The sequence below is a fragment of the Mustela putorius genome, unplaced genomic scaffold (assembly GCF_011764305.1).
Source record: "Mustela putorius furo isolate JIRA1106 unplaced genomic scaffold, ASM1176430v1.1 tig00003834_pilon_pilon_pilon, whole genome shotgun sequence".
NCBI lineage: Eukaryota > Metazoa > Chordata > Mammalia > Carnivora > Mustelidae > Mustela > Mustela putorius.
Genome location: NW_025421987.1, coordinates 45,852,345 through 45,872,276, shown reverse-complemented (window position 1 = coordinate 45,872,276; position 19,932 = coordinate 45,852,345). Strand labels below are relative to the sequence as shown.

General features: G+C 33.0%; 1 protein-coding gene and 1 pseudogene across 6 annotated transcripts in view; both read right to left on the bottom strand.

Moving 5' to 3' along the window:
• Nucleotides 1–19,932, bottom strand: part of STXBP5L (syntaxin binding protein 5L) — a 458,714-nt gene that overhangs the window by 63,794 nt on the left and 374,988 nt on the right. The window lies entirely within an intron of this gene.
• On the bottom strand, nucleotides 6,381–19,250 carry LOC123394532 (annotated as a pseudogene).

The window sequence follows — 19,932 nt, the reverse complement described above, 5'->3', positions numbered from 1 at the left end:
ATCCAATATCTCCTTGGTTAAATTTATTTCTAGGTATTTTATTCTTTTAGAGACTTCTAAGAATTTTTAAATAGATTCTTTTAAAAAATTTTCCTTGCTGGTATATAGAAACACAACTGATTTTGCCTTTTTATGTTATACCCTGCAAGTTTGTTAACTTCATTTATTCTAGTTGTTCTTTTGTGGTTTCTTTGGGATTTTATACATACAGGATTATGCCATCTGTTAGAAGGGATAATTTCATTTCTTTTTCATTTTGAATGCCTTTTATTTTTTGCTTAATTTCTCTGAGTAGAACTTCCAGTACAGTGCTAAAAATAGGCATCCTTATCTTGTGCTGAATTTTAAGGAGGAAAGTTTTTAGCTTTCATCATTGAGTAGGATCTTGTCTGTGGGTTTTTTGGGAATACCCTCGGTCACTTTAAGGAAGTTCTCTTCCATTCTTAGTTTTCTGAGTATTTTTTTTAATGAAGGAGTGGTCAATTTTATTAAATGCCTTTTCAGTATCACTTGAGGTATATCTGTATCTTTTTTTTTCTTTTGTTCTATTAATGTTGTTTTTATATCTTTTATTTTCTTCTGTTGAACCACCCTTACATTTCTGGAATAAATCCCACTTGGTCATGGTACAAAATCCTTTGAATATGCTGTTGGGTTCTGTTGGCTAATATGGTATTGAATTTCTACATGCATATTCATAGGGGATATTGGTCTCTTATTCATTGTAGTATTGTCTAGCTTTGAAATTAGGGTGATGTTGATATCATAGAAGGAGTGAGGAAATGTTCCCCCTCTTCTATTTTTTGGTAGAGATTGAGAAGGATTGGCATCAATTATTTAAATATTGGGTAGAATTCACCAGCCATCTCATCTTTGGTCTTCCTTTGTTAGAAATTTTTGAGTACTGACTCAATATCATTACTTATTTTAGTTATGTTGAGATTTTCTTCTTGAGTCAGTTTTTGAAAATTCATGTGTTTATAGGAATTTGCCCATTTCATTTAGGTTAACTAATGTTAGTATACAGTTGTTCAAAGTATTATCCTCTTTTCTGTAAGTTTGGTATAAATGTCCCTACTTTCATTTTGATTTTAATTATTTGTATCTTCTCTCCTTTTTGATTAGTCTAGGTAAAGTCTTGTTGATTTGTTGATCTTTTCAAAGAACCAACTTTTGGTTTTGTTGATTATTGTTTTCCTGTTTTCTGTTTTGTTTATCTTTAATCTTTATTATTTCCTTACTTCTGCTAGCTTTGGGTTTAAGTAAGTCTTTTCTAGTTTGTTTAAGTATAGAGTTGGGTTCTTAATTTGGGATCTTACTTCAACATAGGCATTTAGTTATAAATATCCTTCTGAGCAATGTTTTTGGTATAACCCATAAATTTTGCTTTTATTTCATGTGTCTCAAAGTATTTCACATTTCACTTGTGATTTCCTTTTTGACATTTTGGCTGTTTACAAGTGTGCAGTTTAATTTCCAAATTTTGTGAATTTCAGTTTTTACTGATTTCCAGTTTCATCCCCTGGTGGTTAGAGAAAAAACTTTGTATGATTTTAATTTTTTTTTTTTTTTAAGTAGCCAGAGAGACAGGCAGAGAGAGAGAGGAGGAAGCAGAAGCAGGCTCCCTGCCGAGCAGAGAGCCTGACTCGTGGCCTGATCCCAGGACTCTGAGATCACGACCCGAGCTGAAGGCAGAGGCCTAACCCACTGAGCCACCCAGGCGACCCTGATTTTAATCTTTTTAAGTTTATTGAGGCTTGGAGCCAAAGCTCTCTCTTCCTCCACCTCATGGCAGAACCCCAGGACAGAACCTCAGATGAAAGAAACTATCATGAACCAGGAGAAACTCACCAAACTGCAAGCACAAGAGCGCATTGGTGGGAAAGGAATTACTTCCCAAAACAAGAAAGTGTTTATAGAACAGCTACAGCAGATGGTAAAAAAACTTCAGTTCGCCTTAAAGAAGTTAGCGGTAAACAATATCTCTGATATTGAAGAAGTAAATATGTCCACAAACCAAGGAACAGTGATCACTTTAACAACTCCAAAGTTCAGGCATTGCTGGTGCTGAAAACTTTCACCATTTTAGGGCATGCTGACACAAAGCAGCTGATGAAGTGCTACCCAATATCTTAAATCAACTTGATGTGGACAATCTGACTAGTTTAAGAAGACTGGCTGAAGCTCTGCCCAAACAATTCTGTGGATGGAAAAATACCACTTGCTACCTGAGAGGATGATGATAATGAAGTTCCAGATCTTGTAGAGAATTTTAATGAAGCTTCCAAGAATGAAGCAAACTGAATTGAGTCAAATTCTGAAGAAGATAAAACTTGAAGTTACTGGGAGCTATTATTTTATATTATGACTGCTTTTTAAAATTTTGTCCATGGATCGGATGAAATCTAGGTCTCTCATATTTTTAAGACCAAGCCCCATGGATACTGCAGCTCTTTTCACTTTTTGCTTAGACACAATTCATTCTTTGCAGCTAATTAGTCTGAAGAAGCCTAGGAATAATGTTGAAACAAGATTAATAAAGTTTTTTGCCTAGGAAAAAAACATTAATGAGGTTTCTTTTGTGGCCTAAAATATGTTTTAGCCTCAAGAATGTTCCATGTGTACTTAAGAAGAGTATGCAATTCTATTGTTATGTGGAGTACTCTGCCTATTAAAACTAGTTGGCTTATAGCATTATTCACATAATCTATTTCATGTTTAATCTCTTGGCTAGATTTTCTATGCACCACTGAAAGCAGACTATTGAATTCTTCAACTATTATTACTAATTCTCTAATTAGTAATTAGTTTCTAATTAGTTTAATTCTCCCTTCAATTTTTTTAAATGTTGTTTCATATATTCTGGGTTCTGCTGTTTGTGCACATTTGTCTCTAATTGTTATATCTTCTCACTAAATTAACTCTTTTATCCTTCTTTGTTTCTTGTAACAGTTTTTTACTTAAGGTCTATTTTGGTCTTCGTATTGCCATACGAACTCTCTTTTGGTCATTACTTGCATGGAGTCTTTTTCCATCCTTTTAATTTCAACCTATTTGTATTTTTTGATCTAAAATGACTCTCTTGTAGATAATATATAGTTAGATTATATACTTTTAAATTTATTCTGCCAGTCTGTCTTTTAATTGGTGAGTTTAATCCATTTGAAGTAATTACTGATAAGGAAGAATTTCTGCCACTTTTTAAATTTGTTTTCCAGAAATATACCTTTGTTCATGAATTGCTCCAATACTGCCTTCTTTTATATTTAATTTTCCTCAGTGCATCTTTTTATTCCCTTCATATTTCCTTTTGGTTTTTTAGTTATTAATGGTTATGCTGGTGATTACAAATTCACAACAATGCCTTTTGAATTCTACCAATTTAGTTTCAATAGCATACAAAACTCTGTTGCTTTAAATGTCCATCACCTTCCCTTATATTGTTGTCTTCATATCTTTATTTATTACAGGTCCATTAAAGATTTATATCTTTGACTCTTAAATCATGTAGGAAATAAGAGTTGAAACCCCAAAATATAATAATATTGGCTTTTAATCTAACTATGTAGTTACTTTTACCAATGTTCTTTATTTCTTTATATGTCTTCAGGTTACTGTCAAATGCCTTTTCATTTCAGTCTGTAGAGCTCCCTTTAGTATTTCTTGTAGGGAAGTTCTATTAGTCATGAACTCTCTTTGCTTTTGTCTGTCTGGCAATGTCTTAATTTCACTTTAATTTTTGAAAGAACATTTTACCAGTATAGGAATTCTTTGTTGATACTTTTTCTCCATTACTTTAAATATGTTACCCCACTGCCTTCTGGCCTCTTTGGCTTCTTACGTGGATTTGGCTAGCAAAATTATTGAGGATTTCTTATTCATGATGAGTCACTTCTCTCTTGCTTCTTTTAAGATCCTCTTTTTGTAAAGTTTGATTATAATGGATCTGAGTGAGTATCTCTTTGAGTTTATTACATTTGGAGTTTGAAATATTTCTTGGATGTATGGCTTATGTCTTTCCTCAAGTTAGAGAGGTTTCCAGCTATTATTTCTTCAAATATTGTTTCTTCTCCCTTTTCTCTTCTCTTCTTCTCTTTCTCTTCTCAAGTATTCCCATAATATGTTGGTATGCTTGATAATGTTTTACAAATCCCTTAATCTCTATTCATTTTCCTTTGTTTTACTTTTGTTCTTCAATGTCAATAATTTCAATTGTACTTCAGGCTGGCCAGGTTCCTCTGCTACTCAATCTGGTGTTGAACCTTTCTGGTGAGTTTTTCATTTTAGCTATTGTAATTTTAGCTCCAGAATTTCTACTTTTTTCCTTTACCCCCCCAAAATTAATTATTTATTTATTTCTTTGACAGACAGAGATCACAAGCTGGCAGAGAGGCAGGTAGAAAAAGGCTCCCTGCTGAGCAGAGAGCCAGATGCAGGGCTTGATCCCAAGGACCCTGGGATCATGACCTGAGCTGAAGGCAGAGGCTTTAATCCACTGAGTCACCCAGTGGTGTTCCTTTTTATAATTTCTATTTCTTTGTTGCTGGTCTCTGTTTGTTCACTGTTATTCAAGATTCCTTTTTTTTTTTCTTTTAAGATTGGTTTATTATAAAGAGAGCATGGAAGAGAGGGGCAGAAGAAGAGGGAGAGAAAAAATCTCAAGCAGACTCCCTGCTAAACAGAGATTCCTATGTGGGGCTCAATCCCAGGATCCTGAGATCATGACCTGAGCCAAAATCAAACATTGGATGCTCAACTGACTGAGCCACCTGGGTGTCCCCAATGTTATCCAAGATTCTTAATTGGTTTTTAATTTGGGCTTGCTTTAGATTCATGGTTTATTAATCTTTTAAAAAATTAGTTATTTTTTTTATCATGTTTTAAGCATTCTAAAAAGTCACTGTATAGTACATCATTAGTGGCATGTGGCCAATGCCTATGTTCCCCTCTAAGATTTTGATGGATTCCTGTCTCACATTGAGGTCTTTCACCATTTTGAGTTTATCTTTGTGTATGGTTTAAGAGAATAGAAGGTCTTTGTTATTCTTTTAATAAAATTCATTCAACTGGAATGAATTGTTATGGTAAATTTTTTGTAGCATGCCAGAATTTTTTCTCTACCTTCCCTTCTTTACTCTCTACTGTAGGAGTTTTGTAGTTAGTCCACTAGCTTCTAAATCCTTAGTCTATAATTTTCAGAATTCTTGATCTATGATATTACTAGAGATCTGAAACAAAAATTTTGCTACTGATCTAGTTAGTGAGAAACCAGGCCCTCACACAAGTGAGGGTTCAAAATCCTTCAGTCTTTAGGGTTTGTTTCTGTTTTTTACATTTTGTTTTTCTTATGTTATTAATTTGTAATTAAGGAATACAATTTGAAATAGTCTATAAATATTGAGGTTTTATTGTGGCTTTAATATAGGTTTAAATTTTGTAAATTTTTCAATGGGTACTTGAAAATGATATTTCTAAGATATAAAATTCAATATATATAAAGTAACTCTTCCATGTAAACTCTCTTTTTTCCTCAGTATTCTTTCTTATTTTTTGTTGAGTTATCATTAAATTATGTTGAAATCTCTCATTATTACTGCATTTCTGTTTCTTCTTATGCTTATGGTTTTTGAAGTATAATTATTAATCCACATTAATTGGTTTATTAATTTTTTTCTGTTTACACTTTCATTTTATGAATTTTGTCATTTATTTTCACTCATTCTTATTATTATGTTCAATTAGCCAGCATATAGTACATCATTAGTTTTTGATGTAGTGTTCAATGATTCATTAGTTGCATAGAACACCATTGTGGATGTACATTTCATCACTGTAAATATAAGCACTCTAATTTAATGTATTTTGTCTTGAACTCAACGTAGATATTAATATAATAACTCCTGTCTTATTTTTGCCAGTAGTTGTCTAATATATCCTAGTACTAAACTTTGAGTCACCTTGCTTTAGATTTTCTCTTATTGGATTTTATTATGTGATAAATGCTGAAAAATCTTTTTCTTAAAATAAAAGCACATTAATATACTACATCTATTGACATGAGAGACAGTTCATCCTAGTCCTATTTTAATGAACATATTGATTATTTTACTTAATTTTCTATGTGACAATTTACATACCACCTTATCTCCCCTCTTAAGTCAATGAAACAATTTTCCATAATGAACTGCTTAAAAGCAGCTTTGGTAAAGAATGGGATAAAGCAGCAAAAAAAAAAAAATTAAACATTTGCCAATGATATTTAAACACAACATAGAAATGATATTTGCATGATACATGTTTTCATTCTTTCCTTGTGGTTGGTTTTCCTCACCATCATGCAAATGACAGACCTGAAGTCAGGTACTGTTTGTCATACTCGGTCAAAGAGATTCACTCAGCTTCAAATTATTTGAAGGGCTTGGAGGGCTTGAAGATTCTAAGATTTTGAAATCCCAAATTTCATGGCTCCATTAATTCCTGTGGGGCAGAGTTTTCAGCAATCTTGCTTTTCCACTTGAGTAATGCTATCTCTTCTGGCGCAGTATCTCTGATGCTGTGATGTAATACTCAGTTGTGACTCTCTTGTCTATGTTCTGGAAGTATTCCATAGCTAACCTGCTGTGCTAGAAGCTGTGTTTTGGAATGTCCAGTTTGGAGACTAGAGCCATGGTTATCTTAGTTAAAGAACACTGGGTAGCAATCATGGCTGGCAGCTACACAACGCTGTATTGTCTGAGACAAATAATTCATTCAGCATTCAGGAGTGGCAGCAACTGTTTTCAGATGAAACCTGAACACCGTTTGAGGCATCAGCAATAGGCACATTGCTGTCATGGTTGACCTAGGTCACAGAGCTCCCACAGGCAGAGAAGGTGAAGCTAAGACTGAGTTCCCAGTACCAGTGAACAGATATCAGCTAACCAAAATGCATCTTGCTGCGCTACAGTATACTGGTTCATCTTCATCCACTTCTTCAATGTATACAGGAGCACTCTGCATTTGAAGTCACATAATCCTACTGCTAGGAAAACATTGTTGGGATGCCATTCCAAACCAAGGACATTTTAATGTGTTTGCTTATCCACTTGCCATTTTCATACTCAAGTAATAAACAGAAATGAATTGTGCTTCACTATTCACAGCAAATTTGTTCTCTAGAGGGGATGACTTCAGAAAAATGGTTACATAAGTAATTCTGAAGAGCAGGGTTAGCTTCCCGACACCATCTTTCTGACTCCAGCAGAGGACAATGTGGTCATTCTTGAAAGACCAACAAATACCTGCAATGTGTTCATTGTGTTCCCGGAGTTCATGCGGTTTCACCCACTGGCTCCCATTCTTATAAATGTGAACTCTGGTTATTGTGGCTAAGGTCGATCTCAGTATACTAAGCAGGACAAGTGATTGGCTCTAGTAAAAAGTAGTTGTGAAAATATTCTTTGTGTTTTCAAAACGTAGAAAGCTAGAATCAGGGCAGTCTTGAGAGTTTTAAAGTGGAGAATCTGAAGACTCTAGTCAATCAACATGAACAGGTTCTGTTGTACTCTCCCACTTTATAGTGGGTTGTATCTTCCTGATTTTTTTCATATGTATTCTCCTTTGGTGAAGTTTTGGAGTATTTTACCTTTTTTCTAGTGGTGACTTTGTGTATATTTCTTCTTAAATTGTTATCTATGAATAATAATTTATTTCCCCTTATGAAAAATGAAATTAGTGCAGTTCTTCTTCTGCTTGTCTTTGTTCTCACTTGACCACCAATTAACCACCAAATTTAGCTATAGAATTCTCTTTTTGGCAACTCTAACCTCCTCTCTACATTCCATCTCTCAATTTTAAAATTTCATTATGATTTCTATATTATTACAGATTTTAAGTTTATTCTAGTTTGTGATCATATTTGCCACTGTTGCTTGACTTTAGTTCTACACTTAAATAAGTTAAATAATCTCATTGTGGTTTTGATTTGTATTTCCCTGATGCCGAGTGATATGGAGCACTTTTTCATAAGTGGGTAGAAGAAGAATAAATGAAACAAGATGGGATTGGGAGGGAGACAAACCATAAGTGACTCTTAATCTCACAAAACAAACTGAGGGTTGCCGGGGGGAGGGGGTTTGGGAGAAGGGGGTGGGATTATGGACATTGGGGAGGGTATGTGCTTTGGTGAGTGCTGTGAAGTGTGTAAACCTGGTGATTCACAGACCTGTACCCCTGGGGATAAAAATATATGTTTATAAAAAATAAAAAATTAAAAAAAAATAAGTTAAATAATCATTACAGTTCTTTGACCATGGCCTCCCCATGCGTCTTTTCATTGGCTAGAATTCATCTTGTAATAGATACTTTTTAAGGGCTTATGGGTTTCATTTATAGTATTTATAGTGTAAATATAAATATAAATATACTCTAAAGTGTTTCATTTATAGTATTCTATCGTGCATCTATAACAATATATATATTTTTTTTAATATAATTTTTTATTTTTTATAAACATGTATTTTTATCCCCAGTTGTACAGGTCTGTGAATCACCAGGTTTACTATATTTTTAATGTTATTTGCCAGCCCTTGGATTATGTGCACTCAAGTCTTGAATTCTATAAGATTGATTTTTAGGTTTTTAATTCAAAATATTGTTAGGAAAGAGAAAAGTCTATTTTTTTGTTAAAAATGAGAAACAAGGGGTGCCTGTGTGGCTCAGTGGGTTAAAGCCTCTGCCTTCAGCTCAGGTCATGCTCCCAGGGTCCTGGAATCAAGCCCTGCTCTGGCTCTCTCTCTGTCTGCCACTCTGCCTACTTGTGATCTCCATCTGTCAAATAAATAAATAAAATCTTTAAAAAAAATGAGAAACAAGATAGTTTTCTACTAAATGTAAAAATGTTAGGTATAAAACAATCTCCCATGAATCTGCAATTACCTCATAAAATGCTAACTACTTAAGAGTTCTAACTGCATTAGGTATGAGGTTTTTGCTGCTGCTACTATTATTTTACTGTTATTGTTATATTGTTCTTTATTTAAGGATTGTTATAACAAAGAAGTTGCATTAGTATCTATTTTTTTTTTAAGATTTTATTTATTTATTTGACAGAGAGAAATCACAAGTAGATGGAGAGGCAGGCAGAGAGAGAGAGAGAGGGAAGCAGGCTCCCTGCTGAGCAGAGAGCCCGATGCGGTACTCGATCCCAGGACCCTGAGATCATGACCTGAGCCGAAGGCAGCGGCTTAACCCACTGAGCCACCCAGGCGCCCCTTGCATTAGTATCTAGAACTCTCCAACACCTTGTCATTTTTCCCTTTGTCTTCAGTGAATAGTTCATGTACCCAGTTACTAATACTTTGATATAAATGAAAGTTATCAATAATTTCTAATTTCTCATTGAATGATTAATGTGGATGTCCCTGTAGAAACTCAAACTCATTTTCCTTTCCTCTCAAACCAGACATTCTCCATGAGAACTATTCTTAACATTTTGTACTCGGTCTTGACTCCTCCTATTTCCTATGCATTAGGAACCCTGTTTCACCCACAGTCTGTAATCCCATCAGTTGTAAATTCTCCCATGGGGACTGCTTTTCTCTTCATTTTCTTTGTTGTTATTCTACTTTACGCCCTCATTTGGCCTTTGGCAATAACTTCTTAAACATCTTCCTCCTCACTAATGAATTATATACTACTGGAAAATAATCTCCCGAAGCATGTTACAAGCAACCTAGGTATATTTTATACCAAGATTTTATATGTCAGAATTTACATTTATATAGATATTTATCCTTGTCTAGAAGCCTTAAGATTTTTTTCTGGGAATTTCATTTTTTTTTAAAAGAAAGTACATTAACATAATTAGAAGTAGAAATTTCATGAGATTTTACTGTTAATCCTTCTAAGTGCAAAAAACCTTTAGTAAAGTGACATGCACTTGACAGTTTTCTGTATATCTGAATTTTCATAATTTATTTTTGCTCAAAATATGCAGGAAAATAGTGGGAATGAAGCTGTTGGGAGGGAGACTTTGAGAAACTAACTGGAGACTGAGAGACTAACATTTGTAGAAATTGTTAATGTTTATTAATAACAACTATGCTAACTGATCTCCAGATCAGAATTATAACTAATAGAATTATAACTAATAGCTTTCTTTGCTATTTCTAATAAATATAGAAGGGGGTTGGAATTTTCTTTCTTCATTTGTAAAGTGGGAACAATATCAACTACCTTGTCTTGGGCAATATGTCCAAACATTTAGCATAGTATCTGACACAAAAATAGAACTTTCAATAAATAGAACTATAATGTTGATTCTTCCTTTGATATCCATTATCAATTATAATGGTAAAATACCAATGTATAACAATTTAATATTGAATTAATAATAATATTACCTAATATGTTAGTGCTTTGCATTTATAAAACATGAATTAATCAAATTCATAAAAGATTATATGTAATTAGATATTAAATGTAATAAATTATATGTTGTTTAACAGTTATTTAATTTAGATACAATGAGGTGAGATATGTGAATATGCTGCATAAACTTTGGGTAACATATTCTATGACCTAGCTTCAAATCTTTACCATTTATTAACATAACCTGTTTCTGCTCTGAAGAGAAAAAAAAAATGTTTGGGAATACCAAGAGCAACTTTAAGGAGCTGCTATAAGTAAATCAAGTAAAATAGTCTATGTGAAGCAGCTTTGAAAACTCTGAAAAGTAATGCAAAGACTAATTACTGTATTTTTATTGTTTTAAGCATGACATTAGCAGGATTTAATGCTATGGCTTTAAGTTAGAATAAAGGAGATGAAAACAAAGGTAATTAAATTAAAAAAAAACTTATGCTGGAAAAAGCAGATAAAAGTTCTAAAGGAAAAATTTATGAAGATCTATTTAATAAAGCATTATTTATTTCAGAGCTTAAATTATGAATAAGCCTGTGACCCCCACAATAAATAAACTAAAAGTGAATCAAATTTTATGTAACTTTTCTAAAATTAAAAAAAAAGCTAGGGCTCCATTCTTTTATGTATCATGCTTTTGTTGTTTTGTTGTTGTTAAATAGCACTAATTCCACATAATACTAATATGCAGAATAGGGAAAATAATTCTGGGAAAAAATGATGCTCATTTACACGATTACAGTCACAAAGGACAGGGTCCATATGCATGATTATTCAATGTTCAATAACATTTTCATGCTAAAAAGAAATGAAACATTATATATCTTGGTATATAATGATTTATCAAACATAATTTTGTAAAATGATTGTTACAAATGAAATGTTGAATGCTGCCAACAGAACTGTATGGTGATTTTTAAGAAAGCCTTTTTGGAAAGCCATCAAACACTGCCATCTAGGAAATTTTTCATTCATGGACTGGTTGGTAAAAATGTTCAGCCAAATGAATATAAGAAAACTTATGATTGTTGGCGTACCGTACCAAGATCAGCCTTAAGATCTGTTGGCAGACTTAACTTTCTTGATCCTTTAACTGAAACAACAGAAAAAGGAAAAAGGCAGTTGTTAATTATATAAAATTAAAGAGGAGTGTGGGGGAATAGTTGTTTTACAGTATAATTATTAAATCCTGATGAGCATTATATTTAATGAACATGTATAGAAGCAGAAATACTGTCTGGTGTTAGTTTGTCATCATTCAGTAGTAAATATTTAAGATGTAAACAGAAACATGAGAAAAGCAATTATTCTTACAGTAAATAATTAAGTATATCTCTGCATATTTTTTTTTCACATGTGGTATGAGATGTGATTTTTTTAATTTGGGAAGAAGCAAAAATCTATTTCAGATCAATCTAATAGGTAAAGAAATATTGCAACATATGTATGAGCTCATTTCATAAATAACTGATAAGTGTAAAAACTGATGATAAAACTCTCAACATATTTTTGAAATAGAAAATTCTATTATAGATGTATATGATATAGTTAAAGAAACTTTACCATGCCAATGGCAGATGAGATGACTTCAGTATTCAATATTACAAAATTAAATTCAGTACATAAGATCTTGAAAATAAAAAATATTTGAAAATGGATTTAATTATATTATAAATATCAGACAATGTTTGAATAGACAAAGAAAACACCTATAATTTATTTAAAAACTTTCCTTAATAAAAATTTCACATTGTGTATCTCAAAATATTTAACTGGAATGCATGTTATCATGGAAATGCACAAGGGGAAATCATGTTAGACGTTTTTCGTCAATACTTTAAGACTCTAATTGATATTATCAGTGATTTTTCTTTACAAATAGGAAAGTTATTTTAAAATAAAGATGCAGAAGATAGACTTGAAAGAATATTCAATTTAAAATCAGAAAACCTGGCTCACAAATTTCTGAATTTTGCTATGTAATATTACTTTGAAAAAAATCCCTTCATCAATTTGTAGCTTAATCTCATAGCTTAATCTTATCTGCCAAATGACATTCTTTTTTTTTTTTTAAAGATTTTATTTATTTATTTGACAGAGAGAGATCACAAGTAGGCAGAGAGGCAGGCAGAGAGAGAGAGGAGGAAGCAGGTTCCCTGCTGAGCAGAGAGCCTGATGCAGGACTCAATCCCAGGACCCTGAGATCATGACCTGAGCCGAAGGCAGCGGCTTAACCCACTGAGCCACCCAGGCGCCCCAAATGACATTCTTGATACTATCTTTAATGTTTCCACTGGAATATAATTGGGATACATTTTATAACAAATTTTAGAAAGCCTAAATTTATTATAAACTTAAATATATTTTTATGGGTCATAACATATTATCTCTTGATTTTCCCCCCACTTAAAAATTAAAAACCCATTCTTATTTCACAAATCATACCAAGATAGATGGCAAGCTGGATTTGACCTGTGGACTGTGGTTTGCTGACTACTATATTCCATGCTAAACTACTTGAAAAAGGAAACCCAAGTATTATCATTCTAATAAAAATAATAGCAACAGGCAAGTGTTGCTATAAAGAGACATTAAAAATAATTCTATTAAGATTAAGGCACAACAAAGAAATCAAATTTTAGTAATTTGGGTTTAGAATTAGCATAAATGAAAGTTATTTATATCAGAATATGGCAAACTAAATATATGTCATAAGCTTCATAAGAGGTTGCAAATGTATTATATAAATTCACAGTTCAGATAACCTGAACGAGCTGGGGTGTGTTCAGTATTTACAATAGTCTCTAATTTTTTAAATAATAATAATGGAAGGATTTGTATCATAATTTATCTTGTTTCTATTTTGTTTTTAAATATGGTATTTTGGGTCCCCTGGGTGACTCAGTCTGTTAAGTGGAAGATTCTTGGTTTTGACCCAGTTCACAATTTCAGGATCCTGGAATTGAGCCCTCTGACAGGCTCCATTTTCAGCGGGGAGTCTGTGGATTTTCTCCCTCTCCCTGAGCCCCTCTCCCTGCTCATTCTCTCTCTCTCTTTTTCATATAAATAAATAAATCTTTAAAAAATAAGGCATTTCAACATATCTATATAGTATTATTTTTATTCTTTTAATTTTTATTTATTTATTTATTTTTTAAAAAGATTTTATTTATTTATTTGACAGAGAGAGATCACAAGTAGGCAGAGAGGCAGGCAGAGAGAGAGAGGAGGAAGCAGGTTCCCTGCTGAGCAGAGAGCCTGATGCAGGACTCAATCCCAGGACCCTGAGATCATGACCTGAGCCGAAGGCAGCGGCTTAACCCACTGAGCCACCCAGGCGCCCCAAATGACATTCTTGATACTATCTTTAATGTTTCCACTGGAATATAATTGGGATACATTTTATAACAAATTTTAGAAAGCCTAAATTTATTATAAACTTAAATATATTTTTATGGGTCATAACATATTATCTCTTGATTTTCCCCCCACTTAAAAATTAAAAACCCATTCTTATTTCACAAATCATACCAAGATAGATGGCAAGCTGGATTTGACCTGTGGACTGTGGTTTGCTGACTACTATATTCCATGCTAAACTACTTGAAAAAGGAAACCCAAGTATTATCATTCTAATAAAAATAATAGCAACAGGCAAGTGTTGCTATAAAGAGACATTAAAAATAATTCTATTAAGATTAAGGCACAACAAAGAAATCAAATTTTAGTAATTTGGGTTTAGAATTAGCATAAATGAAAGTTATTTATATCAGAATATGGCAAACTAAATATATGTCATAAGCTTCATAAGAGGTTGCAAATGTATTATATAAATTCACAGTTCAGATAACCTGAACGAGCTGGGGTGTGTTCAGTATTTACAATAGTCTCTAATTTTTTAAATAATAATAATGGAAGGATTTGTATCATAATTTATCTTGTTTCTATTTTGTTTTTAAATATGGTATTTTGGGTCCCCTGGGTGACTCAGTCTGTTAAGTGGAAGATTCTTGGTTTTGACCCAGTTCACAATTTCAGGATCCTGGAATTGAGCCCTCTGACAGGCTCCATTTTCAGCGGGGAGTCTGTGGATTTTCTCCCTCTCCCTGAGCCCCTCTCCCTGCTCATTCTCTCTCTCTCTTTTTCATATAAATAAATAAATCTTTAAAAAATAAGGCATTTCAACATATCTATATAGTATTATTTTTATTCTTTTAATTTTTATTTATTTATTTATTTTTTAAAAAGATTTTATTTATTTATTTGACAGAGAGAGATCACAAGTAGGCAGAGAGGCAGGCAGAGAGAGAGGAAGGGAAGCAGGCCCCCTGCTGAGCAGAGAGCCCCGACGTGGGACTCGATCCCAGGACCCTGAGATCATGACCTGAGCTGAAGGCAGCGGCTTAACCCACTGAGCCATCCAGGCGCCCCTATATAGTATTATTTTTTTTTTTTTAAATAGTTAATACTTTATTTCACTTTTTTTTTTTTCTTCATTAAATCTTGAAGATCTGGTGTGTCTTTTTTTTTTTTTTTAATTTTTTATTTTTTATAAACATATATTTTTATCTAGAGCGTATCATGCTTAGCGAAATAAGTCAAGCAGGGAAACTATAGTATTATTTTTAAATGGATTAAAAAGATGTTTTCAAAAAGAGGGCAAAGAGTTCCTGCCTATTGGTCAGTAAGCCCAGATACATAACAAAGATCACAATGTCACATGCCCTCCCACTTTCCACTATTCTTTTTGATGGAAAATTCACATCCTATATTCTAGTATCTAACTAACTCTGGCTCCCAAATCTGCTCTAGTTTTTTGGATCCCCTCCTCCATTTTGTTACCTCTTTTTGGTTTTCTGTGGAAAGCCTGAAAACTGAGGTCCCCTCACAAACCCTATCTTCAGTTGTATAACTGAGGGAGGGAAAGGGACTGATTCGTGATGGGATTAATTGGGGAACTTTAGTAACAGTGTTAATAATAGATGTCTATTATTCATGCACAGAATGAGTCTCCTCACCTGTTCAACTAGTATACTTTTTTGGGGAGGGAAGGGAGCAGTGCTCCTGTGCCAGATAACTAGTAAACTCTTACTTGTTCTTCAAGACTCCTCAAAAATCACCTCCTTTCTGAATGTAGTTCCAAACTCAAGGCTTCATCTGATGCCATTATCTTAACCTTTATAGCCCCTTGTGTACATTTCCTTTATTACACTTAACACATTTTATTATACTTGATTATTATTATTTTTTTTACTCCTCATTAATATCCTGAAACTGAGTTCTCCAAAGGTGGGGGTTGTATTCCCAATACCTAATAAAGTACTGACACAGAGTAGGTGTACAATGAGTGTTTCTAAATAGATGTTGAAAAAAAAACACATTAAAATCAAAAGGTAGGAGTTAGTCTGAAAAAGGATAAGCAAACAGAGAAAGTATGTTTAAGTATTAGAGAAATATGTTGTTACACAGGAATATTTGAGGAATTTGGGTTGGACGATAAGTATGGCAATTTGTCTTGGAAATGTATAGAATGGAAACAATACATATTAACCTTTGCAATGTGCCCCTGGGAATGTCATTCTCTGAATTTCTTCATTTTTACTGTTCTCTAAGCTAAAGTATATACACCACTGTGATTACATATTGTTAGCGGAAGGGGAGAAAATGGTTAACAGAAACTTCTCACTACACTCTGGCTCAGGACATTGCACAAAAAAGAGAATCTTGGTTCAAAGGAATCTTAGACATCTTTTATTCCAATACCTTATTCAATGAAACTATTTCTCCTACACATTCTTGATATTCTGTCCGTTTAAATAGTTATGATAGAAAACTATAAAGGTATAAAAAATATTATATTACTGTTATATTACTACAAAATTTCCTTCTATGTGAGCTAAAACTGCTTTCCTTTACCATTTATAATTTGTCCCAGTTCTAATCTCTGGAGCAATAGAGTAAATGATTCTTGCTCTCACATGACAGATCTTAAAGCGTCTATGGAGACTTAGGGGCCACCTCCAGGTACTCTCAGTAGATCAGCAAGAATTTTTAAGAAGGTAATACTGATATGAAGAGGTTGGCAGATCACATTTTGAAAAATAACATTTTATGGTTTTATGAATATTAACCAACTTATGGGACTTTCACTAGCGACTCTTCCACAAAAAGTATTTCCTGAGGTGCATCTCAGATTTTTCACATGAAAGACCATATTGTCCACAGTTGTTAAATTAGGTGTAGATACAATTACAGATAGATATAGCTAATATTTTGATAAGCTTTTAAAATTGATTATTATATATTTGTGTTGACAGTTACTTTTTTGATTCCTTTAAGTAAAAAAAAAATTCATTATAACTTTGATCTTACATTTCCTAATTTTGAATGAAACATGGTAGTTATAAGGACAGGAAAGCCCCTGTTAGAAGAGGTTAGATGCCTTTTTTTTTTTCCCTCTCTGTAAATTTCTACAAAGACATTTGCTGTTATTTAAGGCAGGTTTTCTGGTATTTGATGAAGTAAAATCCAGTGATCCAGAACACAAGGGAGCTGGATTCACGTTATGACTCAACCATTTACCAGATGAGTGATCCTGGGCTATGTACATATCACTCAAGAGTATGTGCCTCTTTCTCTATAAAATGGGAGTAATAATAGTCCCTACTTCATAGGGACCTCATCAAATTAATTAAAGGAATGTGTGTAATGCATTTAGCATTGTATGATATCTAATAGCATTTAATGTTAGCTATATTCATTACTAGTTCGCAAGAAAATATTGTCACTCTGTGGTATTCTATACAAAAATTACCTTTCTTGGCAACATGTCCTATTTAAAATTTGGTGCTTTTGATTAAACACTGAATACCTGAGAAAGTCTCCAATTGTATATAACACTATTATTTGTATGCTCTGCACAGTAGGACTTCCTAAGAGTCCACTATCTTTTCAATAGTAGTGTTATACCATTAGTTCATCATGGGCTTATTTTCCATGAAAATCTCTTTAAATCATGTGCATTATCATATAGAATAGTATCTTTCATCCTTCACATGTTGAAAAACTCTATGTCTTGGCTCATAGACTACAAGGCAGAAAATAATACTATAGGTAATCTAACTGCAGGGCAGGGAATATTGCTGCATAAAATGTTAGACTTAAAACAGTTTGATTTCTTGTGATTTTAGTTCTGTTATATTCTGGGAAAATTGTCAGGAAATCCTTGTTACTTTAACATGTAATGTGTATGTTTCTTTAAAACACCCACGAAATTTATAATTATACACTAAAAAGGTGTATTTTATTCTATGTAAATTATATCTCAATAAAACTGAGTCAGAAAAATTGACAGGAAAGCATCCCCAGAGGTAGGGTTAATCACTTACCTAATCACAAATATCACCTTCTGACTTACCTAGAGAATATTGGGTAAGATGGTATAAGAGATCAAAGATGATGCAAATGAATGAAATGATTGGCTGATAGCAAGAAACATATTAGTATTTAATAAATTCAGGCTTAAAGGTCAGGTGGCCAAGCCCTATGATAGCACCAGATCAGAAACCTTTGCAAGATTATTTATCTCTATTCTAGATTTTCTGCCTCTAAATTCAGGTTCAGTTACAGCAATGAGGCAGGGTAGTCTGGTGGCTAAGCATAGCTTATGCCAGAATGAGGTCATATGCTAAGCCCTAAATATGAACAGAACTTCAGGCATTTCAACAGTATTTTGCATAGGGGTCATGTATATTCCGTGCATCAGATCCTTCAGTCATTTGTATATTATTTGCTTTTTTCCTAACTCTTAATTCAACTCAAAGTCAAAGTCAAAGTACAGCCTAGATCATCTGAGGGATGTTGTATTGGCTTCAAACAACTATCAGAATAATAGAGAACAAACTGATGGTTATCAGAAGGGAGATGAATGGGGGAACAGGTAATACAGGTGATAGGGATTAAGGAGTGTACTTGTGATGAGCATGGAGTGTTGCATGGAAGTGTTGAATCACTATATTGTACACCTGAAACTAATATTATACTATATGCTAACTTGAATTTAAGTAAAATTATTTTAAAAAATAACATATAAAAAAACCTCCTCAAGTCATTGGTGCCACATTTGAATCAAAATTTTAGGAACACAACAAACCCTGATTCATTCTGAATATGGCTTACTACCTTAATGGGAAATAACACAAAGAGATAGGCTAGAAGCTTCTGATTCAAAGCTTTTGATTAGTTCTTTCTTGGTTAGAAACAACTGGATTGAACTTTTGATTTCCATTGAAGGATTTTTACTTTGTTATGGCTAAACTACAACTAGTATTAGAAATTTAGAATGGTCAAGAAGATCAAATTCAGTCTCTTTAGGCCATGGATGTCCATTATTATTTTTATAATAACCACTACTATATATTATTGAGAATCTGTGTTCTGGAATTAATATACCATTAAGGTTGAGAAACTTGGCTAAAGTTATAATGGTAGGAATAGCAGGTAAGTTCAAATTTCTGACTCCAAATCTATGCCCTTTCCAGTAAGAGTACAATATGTATGTTATGTATGATATAGCAGATACCATGTGTGTAGGCCTAGATGTCTTCTGCAAAATAAATAGATCTAATACTAAATTAAAAGTTTAGATTAAAATGATTGTAAAGTTTATCTATGTATTGATATTTACTGACTAGTTGGAACAAAGTAATGAATTTCATTGGTCTCTATCTTCCCTAAGTTAGAAACTAATATAGAAAAAAAGCCCCCAGTATGTATATAGGTATAGTACACACACACAATTTGGAGTTGCCATACCATGGTAGAGCCCTGGAAGGTCTACATACCTCCATATTACCACCTCCCCCACCCTTCCTGTTATGAAGTGATGATGATAAAGTCAGGCAAAGAAGGATCTTTATTTGAATTTTCCCAGCTTAAAAAAATGTTTAGGGTCATGACTCCACTTTTCTTGGTATATTAAAATAGTATTATGTTTCTATCTGGATAATGTTAATGAATTAATGACTTTTTATTAGTGTTGTATGAACAAGAGTTAAATGATTATGAAACTTTATTTCTGTTCTTGTGTACCTTGAATTATAACCCCCCAGCAATTACTACGTTATTCAACACACTTTTTTTTTAAAAAGCATATATAATAGTAGGATAAATAACTTGGGATCAAAGGACCTTGCAGTCTGAAGATTTGCGTTGATTCAGACTAAGCCATTTATTAGCAGGGTAACCATGGGCAAATGATGAAATTTTTCCTTAGTCATAATTTCTCCTCCCGTGTAAAAGGAGAACAACGTTAATCTTATATGGTTGCTATAGGACTGAGTAATATACATAAAGAACACTTTGCTTTAAAGTACTATACTAACACTAATTTTAATTTTTAGCAAACAAGCCTTAATAAATTCAAAATGTGATAATTTGGTGATTCTATGAACTATAAAAACTTAAAAACGACTTTTGAAACCAGTTTTTCCTGGAACTTAAATGGTAAACTATATTTATAATGTTTCATGT